Consider the following 11,956-nt stretch of genomic DNA (forward strand, 5'->3'; position numbering starts at 1 on the left):
TGCATTATCTTTTGTCTTCACTGAGTGACTACTTGTTCTGATTGGCTTCACAATATCTTCCTACCTGATCTTTACTGCCTAGCTGCTATTAGTCATTATGCTTTCACTTCATTGAATACTTGACTATGGTTTGCCTACTGTAGTCTACCTTCCGCTGTATGGTAATAGGTTTATTTCTATCGTTTGTCTTCGAAACTTCCATGTTTTGAAGACTTCCATAAAAATCGCCTATTCACCCCCCTCTAGTCGATCACTAGCACTTTCAATTAGGCTCTTGCCACTCCTTATTCCTTAATCCATCAAATCTTACCCAAAACTTGAAAACTTCACAACACAAAACTCAACAGAAAATCTCATGAGCTCCGTTAGTATAAGAAAACAAACCACCACTTAAGGTACTGTAATGAGCTCATTATTTATTTATATTGGTGTTAAACCTACTGTATTCCAACTTCTCCATGGTTCATACCCCCCGATACTAGCCATAGATTCAACAAAAACACACGAAAAACAGAATCTGTCAAAAACAGAACAGTCTGTAGTAATCTGTAGGTTTCGAATACTTCTGTAACCCCAAAAAATTCTGAAATAAATTGGTGCACGTGAGGAATTTGTCTATTAATCATCTACAAAAAGAATCAACCTAATCACACTCTCCAGTAAACAATGGCAGCAAATCTCGTGAGCGCAAAAGTTTCTGTTTTTTACAGCAAGATCGCAAAAACTCCCCCAAGTCTTCCCAAAGGTTCTACTTGGCACAAACACTAATTAAAAGCATAAAACCACATCTAAACAGAAGCCAGATGAATTATTCATTACTAAACAGAACCAAAAATCAAGAAACAAAAATAAAATTGGCTTGCCTCCCAACAAGCGCTATCGTTTAACGCCCCTAGCTAGGCATAAGAACAAGAATAGATCTAGGTATTGTCATCTTTGGTAGGCAATTCTTCAATAGAACACTTATAACCCTTGGGAGTTTCCTTCTTTTTATTAATGATCAAACTCCTAGGCAAGAAATCAAGAAATTCATTTGTAGCAAAAGGTTCCTTAATGATAGCGAAGAATTTGGGGACAGGACTGGGAATGGCTACAGTGTAACCCATCCCCTCCCCCTTTCCAGGGGCTGGCGTGGTCACAGTACGCCGTATCGCAGCACTGTTGCCATGCCATCCCTGACATCATCACAGGCAGGCGGAGTCCTTCTCCCACGACGGCCTGTCGGTATGGCCCAAGGATGATGGGCCCCACCCGTCAGCGAGAGCCCGGAAGACGGCGACGATCCCACCAGTCGGACCCGAGGGAGGTCGGCCCCCAGGAGTCGGCCCGCCCCTTCCTCGGGACCCACTCGCCATTAAGCAGACGAGACGTGGAGTGGCTACAGTAATCGCCTGCCAGGCGGCGGAGCTGTAGCCACAACCCCATGACCAAGCCTGCATCATTAGAGACGCGACAACAGTGATCCACAGCCGGCAGGACCCGCGAGCGGCGGAGGCGTCCTGTCGGCTCCGTACCAGACCAGTCGGCGGGGCCCACTCGGCGGCGGGCCCCAGCAGTCAGCGGAGAAGCCGGCGACCAGAGAGACTGACAGCCGGGCCCTGCGCCCGACCGGATTACCATTGTACCCCTGGGGCGAGGCCTATATAAACCCCCCAGGGCACCTATGCAAAGGGTTCCGAACCCGTTAGAACTAGACCAGATCATAGATAAAGGAGAGAGCTAGCCCTACCTTCTCCTACCTCTAGCATACAGCTCAAGGAGCGCCTTTGTATTCACTTGTGCCTTAGTGATCATGCGGAGACCTCGCAGAGCAGCACTAGGGGTATTATCTCCTAGGAGAGCCCCGAACCTGGGTAAAGTTTGCCGGCGTACGTGTCTATGCCTCATCCCGCTTCTGGGCACCGGCGATGTTCTACTCGCTCCCACCATGATAAGCCATCCCTTGGCATATGTCGCACCCAACCCCCGACATTTGGTGCCCACCATGGGGCGAGGTGCACCGTCGTCCGGAGACCTGTTCTGGACGGAAACCCTTTTTCTCCCTGGCGAGCGCACCCAGCCCGACACGCCAGACAGAGTCTACGCCGACGCACTGCATGGCGCGAAAGTCGCCTGCGCGGCAAGTTGCCTCGCTGATCTCATTGGCGAGGTCCACCTCTCCGGCGAGCCCGCGTCCGACGCGGGCACAGACGGCCCCGAGAACCTCCTCGCGGGCCTCCTCGATCAACTCCACGTCGCCAGCGAGCCAACTGTGGACCTAGAGTCTGTAGGCTCCACCGACCCGATGTTGGTTGACTCCGACACTGCGTCGCTCAATGTGTTCCCCACCAACGTGTTGGTCTACGACGAGCCGCTCCCTCACGCGGAGAGCGGCGGAAGCACCGTCACAGAAGTGCTTGTCATCGGTCACGGCGAGCACTCCAGCGGAGGTGGTCGCGACCCGCTCGACGCGACACTTCAAGACCTGACGACGCCCATCCCAGAAGATGCCGACGCCGAGATGCTGGAGGCACGCCGCATCCAGCTCATCGAGGGCACCAAGAGGCTTGCCAGCATGAGACGCCTATCGGAAGCCTATCAGCGCGAGATGGACCATGCTGTGGGCGGCACGCCGGCTCTAGCTGGGCAGCCGCCTTGGCACGGTCCAGCAGCGTGGCGTGGCCATCGCCAACCTGTTCGAGGCAGATCGCCCCATCTACGCCACACCCGTAGAAAACATCCGAGCTGCCCAGGCGGCAGCAGAAGAACTGGACAAATTCGAGGGCGAAGAAGGTCGCCAGATGGCGGAGCGTGTCCAGCGGCTCCTTGACGCGGCTGCTGAGCAGCACGAGGCCGGCTGCTGCACTGAGGCGCGGCAACGGCACAACGATGATCCACCTCCCCGCCGAGACCAAGGCGCGACCTCTCGGATGCCGACTGGCGACGTCCGCGGGAGAGGAGACAAGGAGCCGACTTCTAGCCGCAGCCGGACACGCGTCACCATTGAGCGCGACCAAGACAGCCGCCCGAAAGGAGTGGAACAACGGGATGACTGTCCGCCTCCTCCCCCTTGGAGGGAAAGGCGCGTCACCCCGCCACCTGTTGAGCACCCGACACTCGGCGACCGCCTTGTCCGTCGAGAGGGAGTCGGAGAGAACGATACCCGCCACCGGATCGACCGTCTCCACCGATCCCTGGCGCTAGAAGAAGAAGATGAGTTGGGCCTGCCATGTTTCGGCCCCCGCATTCGAGATGAGCCCTTCCCCAAAGGGTTCACGCTCCCAAGAGACACACCCAAATACACCGGCTCCGTGAAGCCGGAGGACTGGCTGGTCGACTACTCCACCACCGTCAGCATAGCAAACGGCAACAAGCGCGTCGCTGTAAAGTATGTTCCGCTCATGCTCCAGGGCACAGCCCGGACATGGCTGAACAGTCTGAAGCCCCGTAGCATCAACAGTTGGGTTGACTTCACCGAAGCCTTCATCCGCAATTTCACCAGCACGTACAAGCGGCCGCCCAAGCCTCGCCAGCTCTCCTTGTGTGTGCAAGGCCCCAACGAGTCGACTCGCGACTACCTCATGCTCTGGGCCGAGCTCCGCAGCTCTTGCGAGGGCATGCACGAGGTGTAGGCCATCGAGTACTTCACCGCCGGGTGCCGAGAGGGCACCCTCCTCAAGCACCGACTCCTCTACGACGAGCCGGCGACCCTCGACGAGCTGCTGATCATAGCAGATAAATATGCCACAGCCGACTCCTCCATGAAGGCAGAGATCCAAGTTGACGCCTCTGGCAAAGTAGCCCCTCAGGCTCCCCGGACCCCGGCTGGCGACACCAGTCAACGTCAACAGTAGAACGATCACAAGCGCAAGGCCACGCTACCGGATTCTAACCAGCCGACAGGTGGCACCAGTCGAAGACCAGCAGCCGGAAGGGCAGCCTCCGTCCAAACGCCAGAAGGGCGGCAAGTCCAATTGGCTACCGGCTTATGTCGGGTTCACCAGCGTGGCCGACGATAAGCACAACAGGCGACAACGACAACAAGAAGTGAATGCAGTAACATCTGAGACCCTCGAGTTCATGCATTGGTCCGAGAAGCCCATCAGCTGGAGCAGAGCCGACCACCCGGAGGTGATGCCCAACCCACGGCTCCTATGTCCTGGTTTTGTATGCCACCTTTTCCATGGACAGGCGAGCTGCTCGTTTCTCCCGAGTTCTGATAGATGGCGGCAGCAGCATCAACATCCTGTACCAAGATACCATGGAGAAGTTAGGAATCGGACAAAGGCAGCTCCAGTCTAGCTGGACTATATTCCATGGCATAGTTCCTGGCCTTTCCTGCTCACCAATCGGCAAGATCCAGATAGACGTCCTCTTTGGAGACAAAGATCACTTCCGTCGAGAGCCAGTCTGGTTCGAAGTGGTGGACCTCAAGAGCCCATACCATGCGCTACTTGGCCCACCAGCTCTGGCCAAGTTTATGGCGGTCCCCCACTACGCCTACCTCAAGATGAAGATGCCGAGTTCCAAGGGTATTCTGACCATAGCCGGCGACTACAAGAAGTCATCCGCCTACGCAACTGAGAGCAGTCGGTTGGCCGAGTCCCTCATGATCGCAGCTGAGAAGCGGCTCCTTGACCGGGTTGTGGCGATGGCAGGCAAGCGGTCGGAGATGTCGCCCGATCCCAAGGAGTCGGAAGCTGAGGGCTCGTTCAAGCCGGCCAAAGAGACCAAGAAGATTCCCTTGGACCCAGAGCACCCGGAGAGGTATGCTGTCGTAGGTGCAAACCTCGACAGCAAATAGGAAGGCGAGCTCGTCGATTTCCTCCGTGAGAATCGGGACATCTTTGCATGGTCCCCCAAAGACATGTCGGGTGTCCCGATGGATTTCGCCGAGCACAAGTTACATGTCCGTCCTGATGCCAAACCAGTCAGGCAGCCCTTGCGCCGCCTGTCAGAAGAGAAGAGAAGAGTCATTGGAGAAGAGATAGCCCGGCTGCTAGCAACCAGCTTCATCATGGAGGTGTTCTTTCCAGAATGGTTGGCCAACCCAGTCCTCGTGCTGAAGAAAAACAAGCAGTGGCGTATGTGTATTGATTACACCAGCCTCAACAAAGCATGCCACAAGGACCTATTTGCTTTGCCGAGAATCGACCAAGTGATAGATTCCACAGCCGGATGCGAGCTGCTGAGTTTTTTGGATGCATATTCAAGATATCACCAGATCAAGCTGAACCCAGCCGACATTCTGAAGACCACCTTCATCACACCGTTTGGAGCCTTCTGCTACTTAACCATGACGTTCGGCTTGAGGAATGCCGGCGCCATGTTTCAACGTTGCATGCAGAAGTGCCTCCTCAAGCAACTCGGCAGAAACGCCCACGTCTACGTGGACGATGTGGTGGTGAAGACGGAGAAGCGTGGAACGCTGCTAGAAGACCTCAAGGAGACCTTTGAGAACCTACGCCAGTTTCAAATCAAGCTCAAACCAGAGAAATGCGTCTTTGGAGTACCAGCCGACCAGCTTCTTGGATTCCTGGTCTCAGAACGCGGCATAGAGTGCAACCCTGTGAAGATCAAGGCCATTGAGAGGATGGAAGCACCCACCCGACTGCTGGATATGCACAAGTTCACTAGCTGTTTGGCATCCATCAGTCGATTCATTAGTCGGTTGGGCGAGAAGGCCCTTCCCCTGTACCAACTCATGAAGAAGACCACTTTTTTCGAGTGGAACGACAAGGCGGACGGAGCTTTTCTCCAACTCAAAAAGATGTTGACTACTCCACCTGTTCTGGCGGCTCTAACTCCTAAGGAGCCCATGCTCCTCTACATCGCCGCCACCAGCCGAGTGGTCAGCACAGTCATCATGGTAGAGCTCAAGGAGGAAGACAAGGCACTACCAGTCCAGAGACCGGTATATTATTTGAGTAAAGTACTGTCGACCTCCAAGCAAAACTACCCCCACTACCAGAAGATGTGCTACGGCGTGCACTTTGCCGCCAAGAGATTGAAGATGTATTTTCAAGAGCACCCAATCACTATGGTCTGCACAGCTCCACTAGCTGAGATCATTGGAAGCCGAGATGCTTCGGGCCGAGTGGCCAAATGGCCATAGATTTGCCCCCCTACACCATCTACTACCAGCCTCGCACCGTGATGACCCACAAGTATAGGGGATCTACCGTAGTCCTTTCGATAAGTAAGAGTGTCGAACCCAACGAGGAGCAGAAGGAAATGATAAGCGGTTTCCAGCAAGGTATTCTCTGCAAGTACTGAAATATGTGGTAACAGATAGTTTTGTGATAAGATAATTTGTAACGAACAACAAGTAACAAAAGTAAATAAGGTGCAGCAAGGTGGCCCAATCCTTTTTGTAGCAAAGGACAAGCCTGGACAAACTCTTATATAGAGAAAAGCGCTCCCGAGGACACATGGGAATATCGTCAAGCTAATTTTCATCACATTCATATGATTCGCGTTTGGTACTTTGATAATTTGGTATGTGGCTGGACTGGTGCTTGGGTGTTGCCGTTACTTGGACAAGCATCCCACTTATGATTAACCTCTATTGCAAGCATCCGCAACTACAACAAAAGTATTAAGGTAAACCTAACCATAGCATGAAACATATGGATCCAAATCAGCCCCTTACGAAGCACCGCATAAACTAGGGTTTAAGCTTCTGTCACTCTAGCAACCCATCATCTACTTATTACTTCCCAATGCCTTCCTCTAGGCCCAAATAATGGTGAAGTGTCATGTAGTCGACATTCACATAACACCACTAGAGGAGATACAACATACATCTCATCAAAATATCGAACGAATACCAAATTCACATGACCACTAATAGCAAGACTTCTCCCATGTCCTCAGGAACAAAAGTAACTACTCACAAAGCATAAACATGTTCATAATCAGAGGGGTATTAATATGCATATAGGATCTGAACATATGATCTTCCACCAAATAAACCAACTAGCATCAACTACAAGGTGTAATTAACACTACTAACCTACTAGCACCAATCCCGGACTTGGAGACAAGAATTGGATACAAGAGATGAACTAGGGTTTTGAGATGAGATGGTGGTGATGAAGATGTTGATGGAGATTTCCCTCTCCCAATGAGAGGAGCGTTGGTGATGACGATGGCGATGATTTCCCCGTCTGGGAGGGAAGTTTCCCCGACAGAACAGCTCCGCCAGAGCCCTAGATTGGTTCCGCCTCGTGGCTGCGGAGTTTCGTCCGAGAAGATGGCTTATAATTTTTTTCCCATTGAAAGACTCCATATAGCAGAAGATGGCCATCGGAGGGCCACCAGGGGGCCCACGAGGTACGGGGCGCGCCCAGGGGGGTAGGACATGCCCCCACCCTCATGGGCAGGGTGTGGCCCCCCTGGTGAAGTTCTTTCTCTCATTATTTTTTATATATTTGGAGAACATCTTCTGTGAAGTTTCAGGACTATTGGAGCTGTGCAGAATAGGTCTCTAATATTTGCTCCTTTTCCAGCCCAGAATCCCAGCTGCCGGCATTCTCCCTCTTTATGTAAACCTTGTAAAATAAGAGAGAATATGCATAAGTATTGTGACATAATGTGTAATAATAGCCCATAATGCAATAAATATTGACATAAAAGCATGATGCAAAATGGACGTATTAACTCCCCCAAGCTTAGACCTCGCTTTTCCTCAAGCGAAAAGCCGAAATCGAAAAATATGTCCACATGTTTAGAGATAGAGGTGTCGATAAAAATAAAATACGGACATGAGGGCATCATGATCATTCTTAGAACAGCAACTCATATAATTCTTTGTCATATAATCTCTAATGCTAGAGTAATAATTCAATCACAATATCAAGTATGAATCATAAACTTCATTGAAAACTAACAAACTACAATCTCAGTCATTGAAGCAATTGCAATTTATCATAACATAGGAAAGAGTCAATGTATAAGAGCTTTTCAGCAAGTCCACATACTCAACTATCATATAATATTTCACAATTGCTGACACTCACGCAATACTTATGGGTATGGAGTTTTAATCAGACATAGAGAAAGATAGGGGCTTATAGTTTTGCCTCCCAACGTTTTACCTCAAGGGTAATGTCAACAGTAATAGTTCATGAAAACTCACATCCAATTTGCCATATATACCAGAATCTTTCCAACATATTGTGCTTGCCAAAGGATAAAGTGTAAAAAGGAAGGATGAAAATCACCATGACTCTTATGCAATGTAGGAGATAAAAGTAAAAGATAGGCCCTTCACAGAGGGAAGCAGAGGTTGTCATGCGCTTTTATGGTTGGATGCACAAAATCTTAATGCGAAAGAACGTCACTTTATATTGCCCCTTGTGATATGGACCTTTATTATGCAGTCTTTCGCTTTTATTAATTCCATATCACACGATCATATAAAGCTTATTTCCTCTACACCAATCAATCATACATATTTAGAGAGCAATTTTTATTGCTTGCACCGATGACAACTTACTTGATAGATCTTACTCAACCATAGGTAGATATGGTGGACTCTTATTGCAAGACTGGTTTGAGGGTATTTGGAAGCACAAGTAGTATCTCTACTTGGTGCAATGAATTTGGCTAGCATGAGGGGGAAAGGCAAGCTCATCATGTTGGAAGATCCATGACAATATAATTTATCTCAGATGTAAGAAAACATAACCCATTACGTTGTCTTCCTTGTCAAATGTCAACTCTTTAGCATGTCATATTTTAATGAGTGCTCACAATCATAAAAGATGTCCAAGATAGTATATTTATATGTGAAGACCTCTCTTTCTTTATTACTTCCTATTAATTGCAACGATGACCAAAACTATGTTTGTCAACCCTCAACAACTTTTATTCATCATACTTTTCTATGTGAGCTCATTACTCTCCATAAGACTCACATGATCTATTTGTTTCTTTTTATTTCTTTCTCTTTTCTTTTACTCACTCAGGATCATGGCAAAATAATCAAGCCCTTGACTCAAGACTAATCTTTATTATATAGCTCACAGACTCGATTACATAGAAGGATAATAAAGCAAAACTCACGACTAGATCATACTAAGAACTTTTATTCTACTAGATCAAGATATTACCAAAATGATCGAACTAAGAAAAACGGTAAAGATAAAGTGATGGTGATACGATACCGGGGCACTCCCCCAAGCTTGGCAGTTGCCAAGTGGAGTGCCCATACCCATGTGATTATGTCTCTCTTTTCGGGGATGGTGATGTGATGTTCTTGGCGATGATGCCCCTCAAGATACGATTCTCCTCCTCAAGCTTGTTGACTTGCTGCTTGAGGTCCATTATTTCCTTTCGGAGTTTTCCTGTAACAGCCAAAGCTCCCTGCACCCAAGGGTGCTGCATCGCCGCGGGAGAACCAGTGTAACTCTTTTTCATATTCTCATAAGAAAGAAATCTAAAATTGGAAGGGATAACCGAGTTTGGAATAGCTGAGCTCTGCAGTTCCCCATTGTGAATCCAGCTTGGATGCGGGAAGTGACTTCTTGATCCTCTTCCATGGCATCTATCCTCTTCAAATCAGCCTCCATCTCTTCCTCCGTTGCTGGCCCAAAGGGGTCAACATGATTGTTTGTCGTTGATCTCGGTGCCGGATGAGACACTCGGCTCTCCCCGACTGACTCTTGCGAAGACATCCTGCTCTAATCTGCAGCAGCAACAGCTCGAAACACAAATAGGAGATAATTGCGTGATACGGGAGTCAAAACCTCCAGGAGATTATATAATGAATTTTTACCAACAAAAATACGTGTCGTATATGAAAACGGAGTCCGGAGAGCACACGAGGTGCCCACGAGGTAGGGGGCACGCCCTCCACCCTCGTGGAGCCCTCGTGTCCTTCCCGCACTGCTGCATATTTTTCTATTTTTCTAAATATTCCAAAACGGAGAAATATTGCCTTAAAAACTGTTTTGGAGTCGGTTTACTTACCGTACCACATACCTATTCCTTTTCGGAGTCTGAAACGTTCCAGAAAGTGTCCCTTATATATTCCTTCGGAGTTACGGTTTCAATAACATTGGTTTCAACATTTATGGGATTACCTGAGATATAGTGTTTGATTCTTTGACCGTTCACCACCTTCGGATTTGTGCCTTCGAAGTTGTTGATTTTTATGGCACCCGAACGATAGACCTCCTAGATAACGTAAGGACCTTCCCATTTAGAGAGAAGTTTTCCTGCAAAAAATCTTAAATGAGAGTTGTATAGCTATACATAATCACCTACATTAAACTCACGCTTTTGTATCCTTTTGTCATGCCATCTTTTAACTTTTTCTTTAAACAACTTGGCATTTTCGTAGGCTTGGGTTCTCCATTCATCAAGTGAGCTAATATCAAATAACCTCTTCTCACCGACAAGTTTAAAATCATAATTAAGTTCTTTAATATCCCAATAAGCCTTGTGTTCTAGTTCGAGAGGTAAGTGACATGCTTTTCCATAGACCATTTTATACGGAGACATACCCACATGATTTTTATATGCAGTTCTATAGGCCCATAATGCATCATCAAGTTTCTTGGTCCAATTCTTTCTAGACCTATTATGTCACACCCTAGCTAGTTCAAGCATTAGAGTGTGCATCATGTTTAAATTTATCTTAAATTTGAAATGGGGATGACAGAACCCCCAGCACCCCCCTGGAACAACTAGGGTTTACTAAAAACTTTTCCAATGAACCTAAAATGCCCTTCTAAAAGCCCACCCTTTTTGTTTTGGGTTAAAACCTTTGACAAAAATGGTGCACATTTTTCTAGGACATCTTAAGGTCATTGGATTAATTCTTATAGTATTTGCATTTGGGCATTTAAATGCTATAAAATATTTTAAATGCTCAAATAATCATAAACTAAAATGTTTGCTGTTGGATATATTCTAAGCAGTAGCCATGATTAATTTTATGATTTATGGAAATGCCCTGGCATTTTTAATAAAGCCCTGAAGTTATAGAAATAATAGAATAAATGAAAAACAGAAAAGGAGAGAGAGAACAGAGACTTACCTGGCGTAGCCCACCTAGCCCACCAGCTCGGTCCAGTCCACTGGCTCCTGTCAGTCGTCCTCTTCCTCTCGCCAGGAGGACGAGAAGTGCGTGGCCGGCGCCCGCGGCCACACGCCGGCCACCTCCTACTTCCGCCAACGCCCCGGACGCGCCTACGAGTGCCACACACTCCCCCATGTCCCCCTCTCATTCTCCCCACTCTCCCCGTGGCCCTCTCCCCCTCTCTGGCTCTCTCCCCATTCCCTGCCGAGCGTAGCCATCGCCGCCGACAAGCTCCACCACAGCCACCGCCGTCCACTCGTTGCCTCGCCGTGCCAAGAAGCTCTGCCGTCGTCCACTGCTTCGCCTCGACCCATCCCCGAGCGCTCACTCGCCCCAGAGACGCTGCACCGAGCTCGTCTTCAACCTCGGTCACCGGAGATCCCCCTCGCCGCCCCGCTTGCTCCAGCTCTTCCCCGAGCTTGCCGTTTGCTCCCGTGCAATCGCAGTGAGCTACCGACCTTCTCCCCCTCTCCGTGCTAGCTCTCGTGCACGGTAAGCGCCGCCTCGAGTTCGCCCGAACGCACCGCCGCGGAGCTCATCGTCGACGAGGCTCCGGCCACGCCACGGCCACGCCACTTAGTCCACTAACCTCACCATGTTTCCAGGAGTCTAACACACCTTACCAGGCGCCTCGCCGTGCCCCGCAGCCTCGGTTCCGAGCTCACTCGAGCTCTGGCCGCCGCCAAGGTCGACGCCAGCGACATTTCCGGCCACCCCAGCTCCACCCATTGCCACCACTCGACGCGGCTCACTCCCCGCATCACGTAGATGGTCTCTGCCGTCCTTTTGGTCGCCGGAGTGCAAAACCCGCACCCCTCCGCTGTCCCTGGCCCTGCCGGCGACGAGCCCTGGGTCAACTCCGGCGAGTTTGACCCGGGTTGACCCCAG

Source organism: Triticum urartu, chromosome 6 (assembly GCF_003073215.2).
Source record: "Triticum urartu cultivar G1812 chromosome 6, Tu2.1, whole genome shotgun sequence".
Classification (NCBI taxonomy): domain Eukaryota; kingdom Viridiplantae; phylum Streptophyta; class Magnoliopsida; order Poales; family Poaceae; genus Triticum; species Triticum urartu.